Source organism: Homalodisca vitripennis, chromosome 2 (assembly GCF_021130785.1).
Source record: "Homalodisca vitripennis isolate AUS2020 chromosome 2, UT_GWSS_2.1, whole genome shotgun sequence".
Classification (NCBI taxonomy): domain Eukaryota; kingdom Metazoa; phylum Arthropoda; class Insecta; order Hemiptera; family Cicadellidae; genus Homalodisca; species Homalodisca vitripennis.
In genome coordinates, this window is record NC_060208.1 from 3,377,549 (window position 1) to 3,403,210 (window position 25,662).

The 25,662-nt window shown below is 38.6% G+C and overlaps 1 pseudogene; it reads right to left on the reverse strand.

Annotated features, from left to right (window-relative positions):
- Positions 1–519: 519 nt before the first annotated feature.
- Positions 520–20,781, reverse strand: LOC124356060 (annotated as a pseudogene).
- Between the last annotated feature and the right edge of the window lie 4,881 nt (positions 20,782–25,662).

Below are 25,662 nucleotides of genomic sequence, written 5' to 3' on the forward strand. Positions count from 1 at the left end.
ATGATTTTGAATTGTTCATGACTAAAATATATTTTGATTTGTCACAGCATTATATTGCTGTGACTATCTGACACTATACAGTGTTGTCAATTTTATTCATACCCATGAGCTAGACTTTTATGCCTTTTTTCTGATTTGCATCTGATACGTACCAACAGCCCACCACACCTCAAATGTATTACATCAGAACCATGATTAAACAGAAATGTCTTAAAATAGAAATTGGAAGAGTCAACCGAAAACTTTCCATAGAAATAATTTGACAGGTTTGGACCACAAAAAGTTACTACAGAAAATTTAAAATTTTAACCTGAAATGTCACAGTTGATAATATTATAGTATTGTTCAGATTATGTTGAGTCACAAATAAAGTATGTTGTAGAACAGAGTTGAGTGAACTTTGTTGTGATTCTTTCTATTACTCAAATGAAGTGCTTGGCACGGAAAAGACAAGTTGACAAAAGTTGAATAGGAACATCTGATAGTACATATTTCACAAGTGGTAGTTAAGAAAACAAGTTAACAGTGACATATTATATTTACAATGAGTAGTTAAGTATTTATACTAAATGATGTGTTCATCGTTTATAGATCAGGACGGACTCCAAAGCCGGGGCCGGGAGGCTCTCCTGTGAGTGAAGTGAGACCCTTGGCTGGCTCTGCCGCAAACCTCCCGTTTCTGTTAAACAAAGAAATATTTATAATAATCAACATTTTAAATACAAAAAAATTATAGTTTTAAGGAGAGCTATTGATAGGTGTAATGAAAGTCATACCTTGCTGTTTGAGTTTTAGGTTTGATGTATTTCAAATATCCTAAATTTGAAAATTGTAAATGTACTGAAAAGTGACAACTGTAACATATTTTTAGAAAGAGTACCCAATACTATTGGAGGACCAATATATTATTAAAAATTGGTAAATTTATATAATAAGACAAGTTTATATTTATTTTGAGATGTGTACATTATCTGATTCTGAAGACCGTTTACACAGAACAAGACCAGCCACAGATAACTATAATAACAAGATGATAAATCTTATTACTATATAGAAAGAAATATTGAACTGTATATATTCAATGGGCAAACAACTCATATGGATACATACATGGTTTTATATAAATATGGGATAAAACTGCATTTTCTTACAGAAACAAATGGATTTAGCTTACATATTGGATATTTACTGGTGCTTTGGATGCTTTGGCAGGAGTGAGTACATAGAAAAAATTGTTGTGCATATTCCATCAGAGAGGCTTGGTAAACGTCATGCAGTGTAAGTTGATAACTTTTACATTAGTGTATCACTGCATATAACTAGGATACTGCATGTAGGTAGGAACAAAGATCTCTTAGAGGTTGTTGAGTAGGTGGTTGAAGTGCTTGAAAAAGGGAGAAACGATTGCAACATATCAAGAGGCAACAACGATGGAAAAGTTTAAACATAAAAGAGCTGTTGTTTACATATTGAAACTGTAACACAAGGAGACTGGAAACCCACAACTAATTGCAGAGTACATTCCATATAAGAGTGGAATCGACCGGCAGGATCAGTTGCAACATATCACGAGACAACAATGATGGGAAAGTGGAAACATAAAAGAGCTGTTGTTTACATATTGAAACTGTAACACAAGGAGACTGGAAACCCACAACTAATTGCAGAGTACATTCCATATAAGAGTGGAATCGACCGGCAGGATCAGTTGCAACATATCACGAGACAACAATGATGGGAAAGTGGAAACATAAAAGAGCTGTTGTTTACATATTGAAACTGTAACACAAGGAGACTGGAAACCCACAACTAATTGCAGAGTACATTCCATATAAGAGTGGAATCGATCGGCAGGATCAGTTGCAACATATCACGAGACAACAATGATGGGAAAGTGGAAACATAAAAGAGCTGTTGTTTACATATTGAAACTGTAACACAAGGAGACTGGAAACCCACAACTAATTGCAGAGTACATTCCATATAAGAGTGGAATCGACCGGCAGGATCAGTTGCAACATATCACGAGACAACAATGATGGGAAAGTGGAAACATAAAAGAGCTGTTGTTTACATATTGAAACTGTAACACAAGGAGACTGGAAACCCACAACTAATTGCAGAGTACATTCCATATAAGAGTGGAATCGACCGGCAGGATCAGTTGCAACATATCACGAGACAACAATGATGGGAAAGTGGAAACATAAAAGAGCTGTTGTTTACATATTGAAACTGTAACACAAGGAGACTGGAAACCCACAACTAATTGCAGAGTACATTCCATATAAGAGTGGAATCGTCCGGCAGGATCAGTTGCAACATATCACAAGACAACAATGATGGGAAAGTGGAAACATAAAAGAGCTGTTGTTTACATATTGAAACTGTAACACAAGGAGACTGGAAACCCACAACTAATTGCAGAGTACATTCCATATAAGAGTGGAATCGATCGGCAGGATCAGTTTCTAAGCTACTGGTTTAAGATATTAAACATATTATGACTTCTTTTTGTATGACAATCATATTATGTACATGAAAAGATGACTTTGTTAGAATTGGGGACAAAAATGACTGACAGTCTTTTGACTACTAAAATGCAAACCACAACGTCAAGTAAAAGTCAAAATTCAAAACAAGTAAAAAATGTAGATCTGTATGAAGATACTGTATTGTTTTTATTGGCAATGGAAAGGAAAAGGCACAACTTATTTCTGTGAGACAAATAATCAATAATTGTGTAGCGCGCACGCACACTACTATTTTAATATAGTAATTTTTAGATGGTATTTTAGTAATTACACAGTGTGTAAATTAACTGGACTAACCCAAGTCCCTTTAACCGCGTGATGTGAGGTGACTGGCCGTGCTGAGGAAATGCAAGGGTCAGCACTCGTCAGCACGGGTCGGCAGTCGAGTTGAGGGCTCGGAGGTAGGCGGAGGGATTGGCAATGTAGAGTGTGTGAAGTAAGTTTATTTTGGTGGAGTGAGATGCGAACACACCGGTACACATATAGTAGTTTGGGTGCGCCTACGAGTGTTTTAGTGCATTTTGAATATAGATTGGACTCAAACAAAGGAGAAACGTGAGTAATTATTTCAAGACCCTTCTCAACCACTATTCTAAATTTCCTACGAGCTAGGGTGGTGGCAGCAAAACGCTATCCCTTTTATTAACCATGAGCCTCTCTGGCTAATATCGGAGGGCTTACAGTGGTGGCAGCGGTGGGATACGATAATTAAAACCAGCAAATTATTTCAAAATGATTTCAAAACTTTAAAAGAACTCTAAAAGAAATAAAGAAGTGTACCACGTGGTTGAGAAAATTATTAGAACATTTCAGTTTACACTCCATTATCCAAATAACTACTATTCTAAATTCATTTACAAATTAATTGCAATGTTATATTTCTAAATTTCGAGTAAATTCAACTTATATGAACGAAGATGGACTTGGATTAGTTCTGTGTGCTTATTACACCATGTGCAACGCCATTACACTATGAAGCGGAAGTTGGACGCCATCATCATACGTCATCATAGAAACATAGAAAGGAACAAGGAGGGCATACGTCACCGGACATCCAGTGATCCAGACCGGAACTACCAACTGCCGACCACTGTCTACGCAGATGTTGTCATCTCCGTCAACGCAGTCACGATCATCCACAGCCTTCGAGATGGCAGCCCTGTCACTATTTGGTGAGCAGTGGGAACTTTGTTAAATTAAATTAAATTAAATCATTGGCGAAACCTAAGATTAGACTACGTATTATTAGTAAATAGTTGGTTAAATAATATGGTTCAAAATGCTTTGGAAATAAATGGTGAATGCAGCATTGAGGCCAGGCTTTAAGCATTAAACTTCTTTATTGACAAACAGATTCAGAATTATTCAAATAAGAGAAATTAAAAGGATAACATCCTAGTATTTTATTTTGCCAAAGCCTCCATGTCAGGTCGTCACCTCCAGGGCATTCAGTCCATCATGTTTTCAGCGTAAATATAAGCAGAATAACGTGTTGATTTAAAATCATTTGCTTGGAAATAGGGATATGCCAATGATTCTATATTAGCTTACTGTTCAATTTGATTGATAATTCATTAATATCTGTATACAAAAAAGAAACCCGTAGAAATTTTAATATAAGTGTAAAAGAGTATAATAGCAATAATTGTTGGAAAAGTAACTTGTTGCTGACTTATAAAAAGGGTAAATTTCGAATTATACTGAAAACAAAGTGATATCAGTTAATGTGATTAACTATTAGAGTATATAAGTAATAGCACATAGTATATCATATAACAAATACGATTATTTGATATTATTGCAGCTGTATTGAGTCACATTACAGTATTGATATACTTGTATATCGAGGCATTGTTAGACTATTGATCCATTGATAACTCAATACTACCGATTAGTGATTGGTATCATTTGGAAATCGAAAAACTTTATTGTTTGATTGATCCATTATCGAAAATTGGGAAAAATAAAGGGGAAAGTTATTTTACTGAAAAATAGGGAAACTAGTTATTCACATTGTTGCTGTCAACGTCTTTTAGGGATTTCATTTAGAGCGTTTAAGTTTAACTATTGAATATCACTGATAACCTAGAGAATTGTATAGCTACTGTATTCCAAAGAGGAAAAACCAAATTTTTTTTTTAAATTATTAACGATGGGCCACTGTACACCTAGAAGGGAAGACCGTTGAGGTCCAAGACGCCTTTGATGCCATATCGAATAAAAGTGAGGTCGCTTCAAGTAACACTAGATGAAACGTTAGCCAACGCTTCTACCTCCGCGGTGTGTGAACAAAACTGAAACATCTCCGTACCCGATGGACATGACCCTTGCAGACAGCAAGCCGTCATTTGAGCTTGTCTCAAGTATAGCCCATTACGATGGAGAGAAAGCAGATCTAGTCGCCCCCTTCTTTGACAACATCGAAGGAATTGGAGAGCTCAGCAATTGGAGTGAAGCTCAAAAACTTCAAGTTTTAAAACTTAAACTAACAGGCAGTGCTCTACAGTTTGCAAAGTCAGACGAAAAATGTAAAAACTCAACAACTTTAGAAGAAATAAAAGCTGCTTTTATGGAAAGATTCGGCGATAGCCTACCAGATCATTACTACTTCGAGCAATTGGCTAGCATACGACAAAACAGAGGAGAAGAAACTATTGAGCAGTTCTCTGACCGAGTAAAAAGGGTCAGTGATAAAACTCTAAGAGTTACAAACAACGCTGAAGCAAACCAAAATTCTGAGAGAAGAGGCCGATAGAAGAGCCATGGATGCCTTTGTAAGAGGATTAAATGGTGAAATAGGACGGCAGACCAGGATCAAGTTCCCTAAAACATTCAGAGAAGCTGTAACCACGGCGATAGCTCTAAACAACTTAGAGAAAAGACCATCCGAATTTGAGGAGAAGACAAGGCGAGTTTTTGGAACGATCACCGATACTACGTGTTTACACTTGTGGGAAACCAGGCCATAAAGCCAGAGAATGCCAATCCAGGCGAGTAGATATTGTATGTTATACATGTAAGAAGAAAGGTCACAAAGAGAGGGATTGTAGAAGTAAAAGTGAAAACAACTACCTATTATTGTGAAAATTGCCGAAAACCTGGACACACAGCAAACAATTGTTGGGGTATGAGAAATACAGCATTAGGAAGAGGCGCAGCTAGAGGAGGAACCTTCAGGAGCAGAGGGTATCAGCATGGAGGACGTGGATCAGCTTCGAACACGTTAAACCACAACGAGGGACCCAGGCACGCCGCTGGGAACCTCAGAAATCATTAAATCTGAACCACACGGGACTCAGACAGGCGAAGTTGAATTTCAAAGCTGTTGCCACTTTTGACACAAGAAAACGTGAGTGAATTAATTGTACAAGGGTGCATAGGAGGAGTGAACGGTCTCATTGTAATCGATACAGGAGCACAAGTATCACTGATCGATAGGACAATGGCTCAGAACAAGCTAACTCCAACTGAAATCCAAATACGAGGTATCACTGGTGCTGTTATGAACGTTTACGGCACTGTAACAGAGACCTTGCAACTGGAGTTACTTGATTTAAAATGTGACTTCGTTAGCAACAGATCTCCCTGAAGATTATATTGCTATCCTAGGATACGATGTTTTGAAACGAAAAAAAGGCTGTGATTGACCTTGAGAATAAGTCTCTGAGTATTGGAAACAAGATAGCATGCAGTTTCCATGAAAGAGAATCCCCTGTAACTCGAAGCAGGAGAAGTGGCATTGGCATTGTTCAATGTTTCCCACGAAACAAGTTCAACAAAACCTTAATCCACCAAAAACAAATCCTGAAGGAAGAAATACCTGACATTTTAGCGTATAGTCGCACAAACATCAACGTGCCTGCCCGTTCAGAAATGCTTATTCAAGTAAAATTAAGCAAAAACAAAAAGGATCAAATGGAACAAATGGAAGGAAAAACAGTAATTACAGAACCAGCGTTAGTAAAAGTTCATGGCATCAATGTCGCTAGAAGCCTTTCAAAAGTGAATAAAGGAATGTGTTGGACCAAAATCATAAATATCACCTCTGAAAATTTAGTGATATACAAGAATACGCTGCTCTGCAAAAATAGAAGAGCCACACAGTGAAGCAAATAAAGGAGCATGGAAACGAGTAAATCTAACACAAAATAGGACAGAGGAATTCAATGGAAAACTTGAAGAAAAATTAAAGCACCTCCCAACTGAAGACCAAAATAAATTAAAAAATGTTCTCCAACGCTACAAGCGTCTATTTAGCTTAGGAGGAATAGAGAATTTGGGGTTGTACTTCTTTAGTTACTCACAAAAATCAACACGAGCCAACATCCTCCGATCAATAAGAAACCTTACAGAGTGCCACAATCACAGAGAGGTACTCTACAAAATTTGATACAAGAACAATTAGATAAAGGTGTAATTGTACCCAGTACTTCCCCATGGTCAGCACCGGTAATTCATTGTCCCCAAGAAAGCAGGCTCTGATGGTACCATCAGTTATCGTCTATGTGTAGACTATCGGGAACTCAATAAAATTACAGTTCCGGAAATATATCCCCTTCCAGATATACATGAAACTTTAGACATGTTAGGAGGCAGTCAGTACTTCTCGGCACTGGATCTGAATTCAGGTTTCTATCAGGTAAAAATGCACCCCTGAAAGTCAAGAGAAGACGGCCTTCAGTACTCCTGATGGTCATTATGAATATACACGCATGCCAATGGGATTGATCAATTCTCCTTCTGTATTTCAACGATTGGTTGATACTACTCTCACAGGTCCTGAAAGGAAAAGCATGTTTGCCCTACATGGATGATATCCTAATCTTCAGTTTCGAGTATTGATCAGCACGCTAAAGATCTTAGTGAAGTTCTAGAGAGATTTCAAGAGGTAAATTTGAGTATCCAGTTGAAGAAATGCCAAATAGCAAAGTCCTGAAATTAACTTCCTAGGCCATGTTGTATCGAGAGATGGAATCAAACCATGTCAGAATAAGATTGAAGCTGTCAAAAATTTTTCCAAGACCCAAGAATGAAAAGGAACTTCGTGGATTTATAGGACTATGTAGTTACTATAGGAGGCATGTACCGAAATTTGCCGACATCGCTAAACCTCTGACAAAATTAACCAAAAAAGACCAAAAGTTTGAGTGGAACGAAGAAGCGGAAACATCATTTGAAAAATTGAAGACCATCCTTGTAACTGAACCTTTATTAGTGTATCCAAATTTCTCCAAGGAATTCGTCTTAAGCACTGATGCAAGTAATGTTTGCACTTGGCGCAGTATTAGGACAAGTGATTAATGGAATAGAACACCCTATCGCCTATGCCGTCAAGACAGTTTAAACTCTGCTGAGCAGAATTATACAGTAACAGAAAAAAGAACTTTTAGCAGTTGTATGGGCAGTAAAGTATTTCCGATGCTACCTGTACGGACGATCATTCTCCTTGTATACTGATCACAGCGCAATCAGATGGCTGCTGTCGCTAAAAGATCCTTCGAGTTAGACTCACTAGATGGGCACTGAAATTGGCTGAATATGACTACAAGGTATTCCATAAACCAGGGATAAAAAATCAAAACGCTGATTGTCTGAGCAGAATTGTGTGCAAGAATACTGTGGAAAGTCTACCTATATTGGATGTGGACAGCATTAAAAGAAAATCAATGTAAGGATGAAGAGTGCCAGAGATTGAAAAAATACCCTCAGTTCAAAACAAGTCCACAAGGAGTCATCTATATAAAGAGGCAGGACAGACAACTGATAGTCGTTCCAAGACGGTTAAGAGAGAAGGTTATTCGTTTACACCATGATATCCCGACAGCAAGGTCATGGAGGTATCAAGAAGACGATGTTAAGAATCCAAGAAAAGTTTTATTGGCCGCCGAAAATGAAATTAGATGTTGTCTCCTTTATCAGAGCATGTGATCCATGCAAATAAAAGAATGGATTACGGAAAAAACTAAAGCACCTTTAGGTAAATTTCAAGAAAGTACAGAATTTGGATACCGGATTTCATGTGACATTGTTGGCCCATTACCCCTAACAAGCTCCAAAAACAAATACATACTGACAGTTATAGATCATTTTACAAGGTACGGAGAGTTTATTGCATTGCCAGACCAAACTGCAGAAACAATAGCCCGAGCACTTGTGCAGAGAGTCATTACGAAGATGGGAGTACCCTGTGAATTAATTACTGATCAAGGCTCAAATTTCACATCCGAAATAATGAAAAGCATGTGTGCTCTACTAAGAATAAAGAAACTTCAAACCACCGCATATCATCCCATGAGCAATGGTAGTTTTAGAACAGAAAGAGTTCATAGATCCATACCCAAGATGCTAAGTCATTATGTCAACCGAAATCAAACAGACTGGGACGAGCTCCTACCAATGGTAAATATGGCTTATAACTCTCAAGTGCATGATTCAACAGGATTTTCTCCTTTTGAGCTAGTCTTTGGAAGAGAGATGAAGACTCCCTTAGAAGATGATCTATTGATCACAGAAGAAGATGATGGTTACCCTGATTATGTCGAAGATCTTTAAGATGAAGTTGAATGCCGTAAGGAATTTGTCTCAACAATGCCAAGACCATGCAAGAACCCAGCAAAAGAGACAATACGACAAGAATTCTAAGCTAAATAAATTTGAAGAGGGCCAACGAGTATACCTTCACGTGCCCCAAGTGAAAAAAGGAAGAGTGAAGAAGTTGTCTAGACCATGGAAAGGTCCATACACAATTGTCAAGGTTATATCAGATTTGAATGTCGTACTCCGAATTAAAAGGAAGAATGTAACTGTACATGTGAATCGAGTAAAACCTGTCACCGAGTTTAAGTTGCAAGAACAAGGAAGTAGCCAAAATGATCCAAAAGCTGCTCAGGTAGCAGAAGAAGAAGAACAGGAAGAAATCATTGAAGAGACCGAAGACCATGAAGAGGCATTCAATAGAGTAGCCGGACAAAATGAAGAACAAGACAGGAGAGAACCAAGCCCAGGAACCGCAGAAGAGCGAACCAGGCCCTTTTAGATCCATAAGAGATAGAAGAAAAACGTGTAGATTCAAAGACTATGAAGTTTATTAAATAATAGGAATGTATAAACATATTGTTATGACAGTGAACGTGTATTGCATCGTTTATTTAGTAGTTAAAAGTAAACGCAATGTATTGAATAATTATGTATTGTTTGTTATTTGAGGATGTTATATGATACACTAAAATATTCCTCGTTAGTATATTTATGCTTCTTGTCTGATGTGTAAGTAAAAGATGTTTTAGAGTACCACGTACAAAGTAGAATGCAATAGTTACTCCGAATTGAATGGGTTGTATGCGTGAGTATGAATGTTGTATGACTGTGAAACGAATGTTGATGAATGGGTATGCAAGGTGTGTGAATAAAAGCCAAATTAAAGGATCCAAACAATTTCAAATGTGTGATTGAGTACACTATAAGGAAAGAAGTTATATCTACGCAGGTTAAGATAAGAAACATAAGATCAAGCTGTACGTAATAAAAATAAATTCGAATAAGTCAGGATATTCATGAAGTAAACAATTATTAGGATCTAAATGATGATTTCAGGAATACTTGTACTCTTTGTCGAGACAGGAATGGCAGAGAATGAAATGACACAGGGAATCGTTTTCAAGAAACTTCATGACACAATTATTTCCGAGGATGAATGGAAGATTGTATTAGATTTTAATATGATAGAAATAAGAGACGAACTTGAGTCACTTAAGACATTGTTGCACAGACTTAGTTTATTATACGAACACTAGTGTAAATGTGTGGGATGAGGACTTTGCTTTCGAATATAGTAGAATTAAGACCGGGATAGACCAGTATGAATCCGATGTAAGTGGACTTATTTAGACTTCTACCTACAGAACAGCTCCAAGCGAGGACTAGTTGATGCAGGAGGATATGCATTGAAATGGTTGTTTGGTGTGCCCACTAGCGAAGATATGGAACAAGTTAATAGTAAAGTTGAAGAGATAAAAAAGATTAGCGGATCACTGTTGAGTTCTAGAGAAAACCAAATCACCTTAATGAAAGACATGAATGAAAAGATGGTAACAAATACTAAAGCCATATCAGAGATAATGACTAAAACTTACTCATTCAAATAGCATGTTAATCACTTCACTCCAAGGATTCGAACAAGAAAACATTATGCTACATCGTTCATTAACAAAACATTTAAAATCTGTCAGTCTAGCACGTCATTTAGGTCAAACCATAGATGAAGCAAAGTTAAGAATTGTTGAGTTTTAGGCAAGCTTTAGAATTAGTTAAACACAGGTAGAATAAGCAGCAAATTACTACCAGTCTGACCCCATGAGTTTTTGTAAACATATTGCTTGACATAGGAAAAGTCATACCTCGTCATTTGAAACTAATTATACCAGTTAATGAAGAGGACGTATTTATGTATTTACACCTTTTGCACTGCTCATGCTTTAGCCACCAAGACAGGAATTAGATTGATCGTAACTGTACCTTTAAGTTCGCAAGACAGACGTCTTGAACTTTATAAAGTAGAAGTTATTCCATTGTACCAAACTCAAACCTTCAACATTGGTTAAAATGGAATGTACAAGTTGATTATTTGTTGATCTCCAAAGAGAGACAGTATTTATGCAACCTATCGATTTTAACACACTAAGTCAGTGTTAGACTAAGTCATTTTTATTTGTGTCCTAACTCTATAAATGTATTGCATCATAGCGTTAATGATTGTATATTCGCTCTATTCATGGGATCTAAACCTAGTCACAGAAAAATGTTCACGAACCTTAACCATAAATGTAACTTCACCTGTATGGATCCAAAACGGCAATGATTGGATCTATAGCCTAAAGGAACCATATAAAGTCATACTTAATTGTATGAGGAGTTCTGATGGAGAAAACTCAGTTATCTCTCCACCCACATCTAGGGTTATTTAGAATTAACTTTAAAACAAGTCTGGAATATTAAAACAGGCTTCAAGTTGCGCTATCTTTGGTAAATATAATAAGTTATTCTCGAGGACTCAAGGAAAATATAAAATATAAATTTGACATTAACCATTTTGCACATTCCCAAAGATTAATCTCTGCTATCTCACGAAGAAGAAAATCTAATCTCTAAAAACAGTAGCTTGTTATCTGAAAACAATGCAAAAAGTCAAGGAACAATCTTTAAAGATAATCACATAGAACTAGACCTTAACAAGCTTTTAAATGATACACATGTTTTGTACCCTAGTATCAAAGAAAGTATAGAAACCCCACTGAACTATTTCTACATTATCATAGTTTCAATGTTTATTTTGTTCATTTTGAACAGTGTACTTTGCGTAGTTTTGTTTTGTCACAGGGAAAATGCCAACCTGTGCGAGGAGGATGTCCTCAGTTGCTGAGCGGCAAGCCTCCCAACCATTCGAGTAGTAGAACATGGAAACTCCGCTCGCAGAAAATTATTCAGGAGTCTTCCTTTGTTCAATTCAATACACCAAGCCCGCCTTGAAGTACGGTATTGTGAAATTCATTGTAGTGCTGAACCAGTCAGGTCAAGTGTTGCAAAGACTATATTTGTTATAAATATGTGGGGACTTGCCAAGCTCAAGAAATGTAATGTAGTTAGGAGGACGTATATCTTAAGTGATTGTCAATGTCAAGTAGAATTAAATTGTAGATTATAAGTACTTACGCAACTTACGCAGCCTAAATACTATTATTTTGTCCTTTTAAGTTGTGAAAAAAATGATGTAATGTAAAATGTTATCCTATACATTTTTTTTTTGAAGTATTGTAAATGTTTGTTATATTCTGAGAATCTAAGATGTAATCACCATGAAAATTCTGTATGATCCATCTTTCCTGAAAAGGGAGAGTGATGTAGCGCGCACGCACACTACTATTTTAATATAGTAATTTTTAGATGGTATTTTAGTAATTACACAGTGTGTAAATTAAACTGGACTAACCCAAGTCCCCTTTAACCGCGTGATGTGAGGTGCCTGGCCGTGCTGAGGAAATGCAAAGGGGTCAGCACTCGTCAGCACGGGTCGGCAGTCGAGTTGAGGGCTCGGAGGTAGGCGGAGGGATTGGCAATGTAGAGTGTGTGAAGTAAGTTTATTTTTGGTGGAGTGAGATGCGAACACACACGGTACACACATATAGTAGTTTGGGTGCGCCTACGAGTGTTTTAGTGCATTTTGATATATAGATTGGACTCAAACAAAGGAGAAACGTGAGTAATTATTTCAAGACCCTTTCTCAACCACTATTCTAAATTTCCCTACGAGCTAGGGTGTGGTGGCAGCAAAACGCTAATCCCTTTTATTAACCATGAGCCTCTCTGGGCTAATATCGGAGGGCTTACAATTGTTCAAATTAAATTTGCCTCAAATTTTGAACTTTTTATTTTTATGAATTAAATTAACTGCTAATGCTAATTTACTATCTTCATGTTATAGATGCAATTACCTCGGTCCGGTTTTAGGTTTTCTTGCCAGCCTTTAGATCAGATAAAATTTCATTCTGTATCTTGCACAGTGAGGTCCTCCTACAATCAAATTGCATGTTACAATACTGTCACCAAACACTTAATTTTAAAACAAGCATTCTTGAATAATCTAAAAACTTATAGAAAAACCCTGACATAACATTATACTAACACATGTAATTTTCTAATATTATTAGTCTGCCAAATTTGTATGCCAATATGTAAGAAGCTTTTGATGTTGCCACAACTTAAGAGACTAATATCTGTGGAAGGGTGTGGGAGACAAAGTACTTGCCCGTTTGTCAGGGAACAAATGGAGGGACCTTCTAACCAAGTTGTATCATTACTACTGAGTGAAAGCGGGAGGAGGGGGGCACTTAACATCCTCAAATACTAACAAAATAAACCATGACACATGAAAGATGAAGCCAAGATGTGTATTACCTTTAGCGCTAACATGTATAATATGAGGCTCTGACGTAAAAAACAAGGAGGAAGGTATGTCTCTAGATCCTTGACTTTTTTCCATCTTTGTAAGGTTAATATAATGAAGTCTTGGTACTGGAAATATGAGCGTTTTAATCTTGTAAAAAAGTAATACATATACACTTGTCCGTGTTCAGCTTCAGGCCATTCGCCTCACATCACAAACCCTCTACCAACATAAGATTATTCTAGAAAGAAATTCAATTGAAGAGAGAGAGATGACCAATGGATACAACTTCACATCATCAGCAAAAAGAGAGATGTTGAGTTTTTAAAACACGAGAAAGACATGTTAACAAAGACGTGGAAATCAATAGGACCACGATGGGAGCCTTTGGGGGGTTGTAATCCAGTAGTAAATAAATTCTTGTACGGTTTCACAGCTGTACTTGACAATTTTTAATGAAGACAACTTTTGAACAGAGGGTTGTGGACAATGTCATCTACCTTGTGGGTTTGTGATTAGAAAGAGTGACAGACGGTCGGGTGTTAGCGAGGCTTGTTCGGCGTGAGGTTATTTTGATCTCCCAGGCATATAACGTGTTGGGTTTTGACTGGGAAATGATCAGATTTCTTAGCACTGAAAATACGGTGTGACGGTTTGTTGCATGGCAATGTTGATTAATGGGTGCCCGTAACCTCTGGTCTGTATACACAGATATATACAGCACCATTACAACACATCAGGGAAAATATAGTTTTAATTGACGGGTTAAATGCTAGGAGGATATAAATACGAAGATCTACATATTTGTGTAATACATGTATTGGAACATTATCAGACTGGCGGGTGCGATGTGCTGCCATTGAGTTACAGGAAGATGTGTACAACTTGACAAGCGGTTTTGCTGTTGAGACAGGAGTCTATGAGAGGTGGCGGTTTTTGTTGCATGGTTTGCGTCATTTGTGTAGTACAGTATATTGGATACATTATCTGGGTGGGCCTCTGGTTGGGGCGGTCTTGACCACATGACAGGAAGATTACAACTTGACGAAGCAGTTGGCTCAGTTTGTCGGGAGGAGTTGAGGGGAAGTACACTATGGTGATATGGATCACATGATGGAATCAGACTGGTACCCTCAAGAACATGGTTTGACCACATGACAGTTAGGCTATCTGTGCGTTTGGGTAGCTCTGACAATGCAGTTGCTGTTGAGAGAGGAGTTATGAAGAGCGGATATGATACATAGATCTACATATTTGTGTAGTAGTGTGGCTTGTTGGAACATTATCAGTGGGGCTTCCCAAGAACATCTTTGACCCCCGGGCGGGGGTCCGTTTACAACTGGACAAGCAGTTGTTGTGGCTGTATGAGACAGGAGTATGAAGAGGGATATGATACATAGATCTACATATTTGTGTAGTACAGTATATTTTAGGACATTATCAGTGGTGGCCTCTCAAGAACTATCTTGACCACATGACAGGAAGTGTGTTTCTACAACTTGACAAGCAGTTGCTGTTGAGACAGGAGTTATGAAGAGTTGTGCGGTGGGATGTTATACATAGAATCAGACTGGGTGACGCGCTCAAGAACATCCTGACCACATGACAGGAAGATTTACGGGTGACAAGCAGTTTGCTGTTGATGGTGTGAGTTATGAAGGTGGATGTTGGTTGTCTTTTACGTGGTAGGTCTCTTTGGCTCGTGTATATTGGGTGTTCTAAGGTTGTGTTAACAGCGACGCTGGCCTCTCAAGACAGGGTGTGGGGCTTTACCACATGACAGGAAGATTACAACTTGACAAGCAGTTGCTGTTGAGACAGTGCTGGTTCGTCTGAAGAGGGATGTAATACATAGAATCGACTGGCCCGCACCCCTCTCCCCAGCCCACTCTTCAAATGTTAGTCGTCAGGAGAAAAGTAGAAAAACATCGTTTAGTTGTACCACATGACTGGAAGATTTACACTTGACCAGGTTTGTGGGGGGCTGTTGAAACAGGAGTTATGAAGATGGGGATATGTACAGTTATGTACTGTATATTGGGGTGCGATTTATCAGACTGGCCCGGCTCAAGAACATCTTGACCACATGACGGGGTGGCTTGCGAAGGTTGTGCTGATGGCCGGAGTGTTGTAGCACCTTCTGTTGGGTGGTGTTGAGTGCGGGGGATGAGTGGGGATTCGGTTGGGTTAGGTTTTGAGTGTTTTTTTTCAATAAAGAGTTTCAGTTTTTGTTTGGTAATCCAGTAGTTGTTTTTGTTGAATTATTTGTGTTTGGAGAAATGTTAGGGTAAAACAACTTTTGAAACAGGGAAGTTACTACAAAGTCGACGCACATACCTCTGAAAACGGGCAGCGAGACTGCAATCACGTTGTCTACAGGACCGCTCGACTTTGACCTCTGTCTGAGGATGGGGATCTCCCAGGGTTTGCGATAAGACAATTCAGATTTTTAGCACTGACGAAAAATATTGTTCTACGCTAATCTCTCCGGTAATCAGTAGAAGGGCAAATGTCCAAATAACGATTCATGCGACTAACACTGGTCTGTATACACAGTTTATAATATACCGCTCCATTACAAACACATCAGGGAAACTACTTTGTTTTTAATACCTACTCCCAATTGCAATCAACCGCTGTGAATATTTAGAGAGGTTTGGATATACGAAGATTAGTACCCACAAGTCATTACCATTCATTACATATACAATATTTATTGGCCTCTATACTCAAGAGCCACTTGACCCAGAGTACAGCCGATTATGTGGTTTTAAAAACTTGACAAGCAGTTGCTGTTGGAGACAGAGGTTTTGATATATATGATACAAATTAACATTGAACAAAATAATTTGTGTAGTACTGGTACTATTGAACAATAAATCTAAAGACTCTACATTTAAGAACATTTTTAATCAAGTACTAAACAACTTGATAACAATCCTGTTGCTGTTGAGACATGGAGTAATGAAGAGGGAATGCAATTGATACAAATAATTCTTACTCACTGACAAGAACATGGTTACCTTAGACCATCGACAGGTCTAACATTTTACAACTTGAGACAAGTCTCCTCTGTGGAGGCATAGTTATGAGGGATATGATAGAATAGATCTACAAATTGTTGGTTATGCAAGCAATTCTCGTAACCTTACGTGACAGTTTGATTATTGTGCAAACATCTTGACCACATGACAGGAGATTTACAATTAGTGGTGTAAGTTTTTGTTGGAGACAGGAGTTAAACACAAAAAGTGGATATGAGAGTAATAGAGACAAGTTGTATATTTGTGTAGTAGGAATAAAAATGGCCAGACTGGCACAGCATAAGAAAGAATGTTATAGTGATTGTACCATCTGAAGATGGATTAATTTACAATCTTGACAAGCATTTTTCCAAATGTTGAGACAGAGAACTGGCAATTTAATTTGAAGTGCAGGGATGTAATACATATTAAATCAGATCGATATGGCCAGCTCAGACATCCTTTGACCACATTTCAGGAAACTATTTAGGAATGGACATTCTTGCTGTTTGTGACATTTGTTTATGAGAGGGGAAAGCTGATACATAGATATAAGTTGATGCAGTGTTCAAGTACCACATGTATATTGGAACATTATCAGATTTTCAACATGGCTTGTAAACTCCTTTGGACAAGCGACATGAAACATTGAAGATTTACAACTTGAAAGCAGGTGTGCTGTTGAGCTATATCAGGAGTTTTACAAGGGAGGATGTAAAAAAAATTGTAGGAAGAAACAAACTGGTCCGCCCGCTCAAGAAACCTTTTCTTAGACACATGACAAAAGATTTACAACTTGGACAAGAAGTTGCTGTGAAACAGGAGTTATAAAAAGAGGGATATGTACAGTTATGTACAGTTATATTGGAACTTATCAGACTGGCCGCTCAAGAACATCTTGACCACATTCACAAAGGTGCTGCGAAGCCCGTGTGATGGATCCGGAGGCACTCGTAGAATTTGTGGTGAGCGGAGTGTGATCAAGAATAAAAACATGTTTTGAGTGTTTTTTTCAATAAAGAGCGTTTAGTTTTTTGTTTGGTAATGTTTGTTTTTGTGGTAAAATTTTGTGTTTGGAGAAATGTAGGGATGCATTTTCTACGGAAAAGTACAACAAATGAGACGCACCAGCTGAACGTGGCAGCGAGACTGCAATCACGTTGTGCTACTAGACCGCCTTCGACTTTTGACCTCTGTCTGAGGATGGGGAGGGGTTTGCGATATAAGACAATTCCTGTTTTTATATTGACGAAATATTGTTCTACGCTAATCTAGTAATCAGTAGAAGCAAAATGTCAAATAATACGATTTCATGGTCTGGGTGTGGTCGGTATAATCCCAAAGTACCAAAACTACTTTGTTTTTACTACTACCAATCTGAATCAACCGCTGTGATTTAATAGTTTTGGATATGTAAATAGTACCACAAGTCATTACCATTCATTACATATACAATATTTATGGCAAGACTACAGCCACTTGAAGAGTACAGCCGACTTATGTGGTTTTATCATGGATTTGGGAGGTTTCTGATATATCATGAAAAAATTAACAGATTTGAACAAAATAAATTATTACTGGTACTATGAACAATAAATCTAAAGATTCTACATTTAAATCTTTTTAATCAAGTACTAAACACTTGATAAATCCATTTCATGGAGAGTTTGGACAATGCATGCTCAAAAATAATTCTTACTCACTGACACTTAAATGTTACCTTAGACCAGCAGGTCTAACATGAGTGCGTGGGAGACATGTCTCCTCTGTGGAGGCATCAGTGAATTAGAATAATAGGAAAGTGTTGGTTTGCAAGCAATTCTCGTAATGCTTACGTGACAGTTTGATTATTGTGCAATTCTTGATGCTTAAATGATTTGTTAGTGGTGTAATTTGTTGGACCAGTAAACACAAAAAGTGGAAGAGACAAGTTGTATGTTGTTGTAGTAGGAATAAAAATGGCCAAATCACAGCATAAGAAAAGAATGTATAGTGATTTGTACTGAAGATGGATTAATTTTCATTGATCAATATTTTCCAAATGTCAAGACAGAGAGAACTGGCAATTTAATTTGACGAGGTATCCATTTAAAATCGATATGGATGTCCTTTCTGACCACATTCAGGAACAAGGAATGGACATTCTTCCTGTTTTACCTACAATTTGTTTTGGAAGCTGCAAAGTTGATGCAGTGTTTCATCCACATACCTCTGTCAGTCTGGATTTTCAACATGGCTTGTAAAGTCAAAATATCAAGCAGTACTGAACATTGAAAGTTACCCGAGGTGTTCTACTATATCAGTTACAAGCAGATATTAAAAAAATTGTTAGAAAAAACAAACAGTGACAAACCTTTTCATTAAGTTGCAAAAATGACAATAGTCTCATTAACTATGTTTTCTTCATTTAATAAAAAATATTTTTTAGTTCTGGACATGGTCATCTGTGGAAGCATCTTCACAGAGTCGGCATCCTTCAGGAGGATCCGCTATGTAGAAATGTGTGATGAGCAGGATGAAACTGCTGAGCACCTGCCTCTTTGATTGTTCTACAATAGCAAGGGGAGCGGTACGCCATCTTTGGTAGTTAGGAACAAGGGTTGGTAAATTTCCCCAGAAGGACCTGATAGGATGTTTTCTATGGTTTGTGCAACTGCTTGAAACCGTAGACTGATAGGTCCTTGGGTGTGCAAAAGGCCTTTGAGGCTTAAGTGCGTGGCAATAGGCCGCCCCATAGAAGTAAGAAGAGCACCACAGTGAACTTACGTTGTGAATGGCTTTCACAATTTATTTTGTGATAATTCTAAACATTAAATGAACATAAGTTATTTAAAACTAAATGTAGATTTTTATTAGATTAATCTGAAAAAAATACTCACACAATTATTTAATGTATGTTATGTGCACAAACTTTAACACAACGACTTTGAATGAATTATTTATGCTATTGTTTTTAATCTATTACACCAATTGGTTTTTGGCATAATATATTAAAAAATGTTGATTGCAGATTGATTTGAAAAATTTACTATCACAGCCCTACAGAGCACATATACACATGACTTAAACACTCACATAGTAGTCGTCGTTGATCTGCACCATGGGAGCGTTGACACTCGCGCCGAGGACACTCCACTCGCTGAGAGTGAACTGACAGTCACTGCTGGTCTATCCCACGTCAATGTTCAGTTTGCTCTTGACACACTCAACCGAAGGATCTCGTCGGAGCCACGTAACCAGCAGGGGGTGGTGGTGCACACCTGCACGTGATACTTGCCTGTCGGCTTTCTGCACACATTGCAAACAGACAAATATACGAGGTACAGGAACATTGCCATCAGATGCTATAGTTTTCATATTGTAAAACAACTGAATTTATGATAAAAATTAGTAATTATGGTTGGATTATCACAATATGAAAAATCACGTGAGAACTCTCATATCAATTACCTAATATTTATCATTAATTGGTATGGTTGTTTCAAATACACTCTGAATGTGGCCAACTTAATGTCACAGCCAATCACCAACTCCCAACCGCTCCTCCCAACATGACCTACCGAGAGTCTCTGGAAGCTACCTCGCTAAATCATGTTGAGAGGAACGGTTTATTATCGATTGGCTGTGATGCTGATTCACACAATGAGGTGTGGAAGCAGCACCAACCACAAACAGCAGAGGTAAGTCAGTCTTTCAGGAGTATATAATGTCCTGCAGTCTGATGACATTGCAAATGTGGGTAATGTTCCTACGTTTCTCATGCGGACGCACAGGTAGGTGATGGATGTGACCTTGATGACGGGGGTTTGGGGTATGGTTAATCAGATACGCGTCTGGCATGTGTCTGACGAGCCCTCCCTCTCTGATCATGCTCACGTCTGCTTTACAATTGGAGACCTGGAAACTTGAAAAAGTTCAGTATTGGAATCAGAGAAATGCAGACTTGGTGTCATACCAGGATTAACCTAAGGGTTAAAACTTCTAATCTGGAAACGGATTTACAATATAGTGCAGCCAGACAAATCTTCTGACAATCTGACATCTACAATTGTGAGTTTATTTGAGCTCAGTTGTCCTGTTATTAATTGGAAAGGGTTCAAAGTAGCCTGGTGAAGCAAAGCAATGGCCTTTTAAGGAAGGCAGGGCTCTATTCAGGAGAGCAAAGATTTGGGGTAATTGGCAGACCTACCACGAGGCTCTTGTACTGTACAACCGCAAGGTTCATACGGCTAACAGACCAGCCTGCAAGAAACTGCACTGACATTCACAGTGTGCAGACTTGTACTGTACACAACCGCAAGGTTCATATACAGCTAACAGACCAGCCTGCAAGAAACTGCACTGACATTCACAGTGTGCAGACTTGTACTGTACAACCGCAAGGTTTCATACAGCTAACAGACCAGCCTGCAAGAAACTGCACTGACATTCACAGTGTGCAGACTTGTACTGTACAACCGCAAGGTTCATACAGCTAACAGACCAGGTCTGCAAGAAAGAAAAACTGCAATGGACATTCACAGTGTGCAGACTTGTACTGTACAACCGCAAGGTTCATACAGCTAACAGACCAGTCTGCAAGAAAACTGCACTGACATTCACAGTGTGCAGACTTGTACTGTACAAACCGCAAGGTTTCATACGGCTAACAGACCAGCCTGCAAGAAACTACACTGACATTCACAGTGTGCAGACTTGTACTGTACAACCGCAAGGTTCATAGGACATTCACAGTGTGCAGACTCGGCTAACAGACCAGCCTGCAAAGAAACTACACTGACATTCACAGTGTGCAGGACTTGTACTGTACAACCGCAAGGGTTCATATAGCTAACAGACCAGCCTGCAAGAAACTACAACTGACATTCACAGTGTGCAGACTTGTACTGTACAACCGCAAGGTTCATACAGCTAACAGACCAGCCTGCAAGAAACTACACTGACATTCACAGTGTGCAGACTTGTACTGTACAACCGCAAGGTTCATACGGCTAACAGACCAGCCTACAAGAAACTACACTGACATTCACAGTGTGCAGGACTTTGTACTGTACAACCGCAAGGTTCATACAGCTAACAGACCAGCCTGCAAGAAACTACACTGACATTCACAGTGTGCAGACTTGTACTGTACAAACCGCAAGGTTCATTACGGCTAACAGACCAGCCTGCAAGAAAACTACACTGACATTCACAGTGTGCAGACTTGTACTGTACAACCGCAAGGTTTCATACAGCTAACAGACCAGCCTGCAAGAAACTACACTGACATTCACAGTGTGCAGACTTGTACTGTACAACGGCAAGGTTTCATACGGCTAACAGACAGCCTGCAAGAAACTACACTGACATTCACAGTGTGCAGACTTGTACTGTACAACCGCAAGGTTCATACGGCTAAACAGACCAGCTGCAAGAAATTGCACTGAACATTCACAGTGTGGAGATTTGTACTGTACAACCGCAAGGTTCATACAGCTAACAGACCAGCCTGCAAGAAACTACAATGACATTCACAGTGTGCAGACTTGTACTGTACAACCGCAAGGTTATCATACGGCTAACAGACCAGCCTGCAAGAAACTACACTGACATTCACAGTGTGCCAGACTTGTACTGTACAACCGCAAGGTTCATACAGCTAACAGACCAGCCTGCAAGAAACTACACTGACATTCACAGTGTGCAGACTTGTACTGTACAACCGCAAGGTTCATACGGCTAACAGACCAGCCTGCAAGAAACTACACTGACATTCACAGTGTGCAGACTTGTACTGTACAACCACAAGGTTCATACAGCTAACAGACCAGCCTGCAAGAAACTACACTGACATTCACAGTGTGCAGACTTGTACTGTACAACCGCAAGGTTCATTCACGGCTAACAGACCAGCCTGCAAGAAACTACACTGACATTCACAGTGTGCAGACTTTGTACTGTACAACCGCAAGGTTCATACAGCTAACAGACCAGCCTGCAAGAAACTACAATGACATTCACAGTGTGCAGACTTGTACTGTACAACCGCAAGGTTTCATACAGCTAACAGACCAGCCTGCAAGAAACTACACTGACATTCACAGTGTGCAGACTTGTACTGTACAAACCGCAAGGTTCATACGGCTAACAGACCAGCCTGCATAAGAAACTACAATGACATTCACAGTGTGCAGATTTGTACTGTACAAACCGCAAGGTTTCATACAGCTAACAGACCAGCCTGCAAGAAACTACAATGACATTCACAAGTGTGCAGACTTGTACTGTACAACCCGCAAGGTTCATACAGCTAACAGACCAGCCTGCAAGAAACTGCACTGAAATTCACAGTGTGGAGATTTGTACTGTACAACCGCAAGGTTCATACAGCTAACAGACCAGCCTGCAAGAAACTAACACTGACATTCACAGTATGCAGACTTGTACTGTACAACCGCAAGGTTCATACGGCTAACAGACCAGCCTGCAAGAAACTACACTGACATTCACAGTGTGCAGACTTGTACTGTACAACCGCAAGGTTCATACGGCTAACAGACCAGCCTGCAAGAAACTGAACTGAAATTCACAGTGTGGAGATTTGTACTGTACAACCGCAAGGTTCATACGGCTAACAGACCAGCCTGCAAGAAACTACACTGACATTCACAGTGTGCAGACTTGTACTGTACAACCGCAAGGTTCATACAGCTAACAGACCAAGCCTGCAAGAAACTGCACTGAAATTCACAGTGTGGAGATTTGTACTGTACAACCGCAAGGTTCATACAGCTAACAGACCAGCCTGCAAGAAACTGCACTGACATTCACAGTGTGCAGACTTGTACAAGGCTTCAGAAACTATTAACAAAATATCCCATCTCGCCGCAATTGTGGTCTCAGGAACGATCAAGGTATACATTACATTAACTGAACCGGAGGGAGTTCTAAAAGCCATGATAGGAATAAACTTTCCGGGACTGTATCATTCATGTAGAGGGAAGACCTACAAGGGCGTGCTGCTCACTCACAATGGAGTTTAGTCTGTATAAAGCTCCTGGGGGGAGACAGAGTGAGGCCGGATTGGTTTGCAGTAGGGGTTGGATATTCTCCTTCCTGCTGTGTTGTGGAATCTGTGTTGTTGTTGGAGGGTATCTAGGGTAGTGTTTATACCGAAGCAGGGGAGTTCTAAAAAAGCATGGATCGACCTAAGCCCTTTAGACTGATATATCTGTCTGTTCTCCTTTGCTAGGTTTGTTTGAGAGGGATCTCTCCTGGAGCGCTCTCTACATCCAAATCAGCATGCCTACACTTTAGGAAGATCATGCGACAGCCCTGCATCAACTGATATGCAGGATTGAGAAGGTGCTGGCAGCAAAAGAAGTAGCCATAGATGTCTTTATGGACGTTGAAAGGAGCTTTAGACAATACAGGTGATTTTCAATGCGGTCTCAAGGACGTGGTATTGATGATCAAGTATGTGACTGGATAAAGGGCCTTGCTCACAGAAAAGGCAGTAAACCACCACTCTCTTACAGGAGCAAGCAATGGTCCTTTTAACAAATCCTAATGGTTACCTTTTTAGGACCATTGCTATTCATTGCATACAAATGATCTACCACAAGACAAAATTAGTTTTATATGCTGTCGATAACCTACAGCTATAATCAAGGGAGAAAAAACTTACATGTGATGAAATTATTAGTAAAACAAAACTATAGTTAAATTTAGAAGAGTGGTTTAAAGTTAATGGAATGATTCCGAATACTATAAAAACAAATATTATTCACTTCAAAAACAGACAGCACAGAGAAGCAATGTTTACAGTGACCATAAATAATGAAAAAATAAATAGCTGCAAAGATGTAAAAACTTGATGAGAGAGTATATTTGATGAGCACATGAGCACATGGCAACGGACAGGACAAATACAAAAACTTATGTAAAAAACTCAATAATATTTGTTTAAATATAAGCTGTGATATACACATCATAAGTTTAAAAACAAAGATGATCCTATACTATGGCTATATTTACTCAATTATATTATATAGTTTGGAATTACATTGTGGGACTCTGTATAACTAGCAGAAAAAAGTTTTTAAAATCCAACAAAAATTAATACATTTTCTTCTAGAAGAAGTTCTTGTAAAAAACATTTAAGAAACTGAAGATCCTTACTGTCCCTTGTGTGTACATGTATGAAAGTACTGAGCCAAGTTCATCAAAATTTGAACTGGTTTCCTAAAAGAAAAAACTACTATTCATCACCACAATACTAGAAATACTAATTTGTTAAATATACAGGGTGGTTATAAATTATTGTACACATTTAAGAAGATTGAATAAATAAATAAACCAATCAACTTAAAAACATGGGAATTGTTTTATTAAATTGTAAATTTAAAAACAGGTTTTATATACTGACTGAAAATTAATAATTGTACACTTACATTACAATAATTATAAAAAGTACGTTATAAAAAGAAAGTAAAAATGTCACTTATAAACTGTGGGGTGTAATGTATGATTCTTCTTAACCCTTAAATCGAAATACCGGTCTTGGAGACCGCTGGGTATTTTTGACTTGTGAATGTTGGTTGTAGTTTATCTACTTGACCTTGAGGCGTACGCGCCTGTGTACCTTCCCCCCACTCTTTTTTCGGTCGATCAACACTCTTCCCCGCTCAGTTCCCAGTCCAGTTGTGAAGCCAGTTAAGTTGTTGTGTCTTTTAAAAGAGTTCTGGCGGTCTTCTTATACCGGTATTTCTCTACGCGCTGCCCGTTTTAGCGGTCTTACATACTGATATTTCTGGAATGAGCTCAAAATACATTTTGAACTTTTCTTATTTCTTTGTTTATCTTTACTTGACATGTATTAATAGAGTGAACATTTGTAAATACTTGTAAATTGACTTGTATAGTGGGGTGTGGAAATAGTGAAATAGTGGAAGTAGTGGAAAAAGGTCTGGTTCATTCACTATGGATCAACAACCTTCATCAAGTTGTGTGACCAAAGGATTTTAGCAAGTGATGTGGACTTCGATACCAGGATCCAGAGACTCTTGAACGATGATGATAACCTTTCTGATGTTAGTTTCAGAAGCTGACGATTCGGATCAAGATACCCAACTATGTTCCATCAGACAGCGACAGCTCCAATTGTGACTACAATGACTCCAGT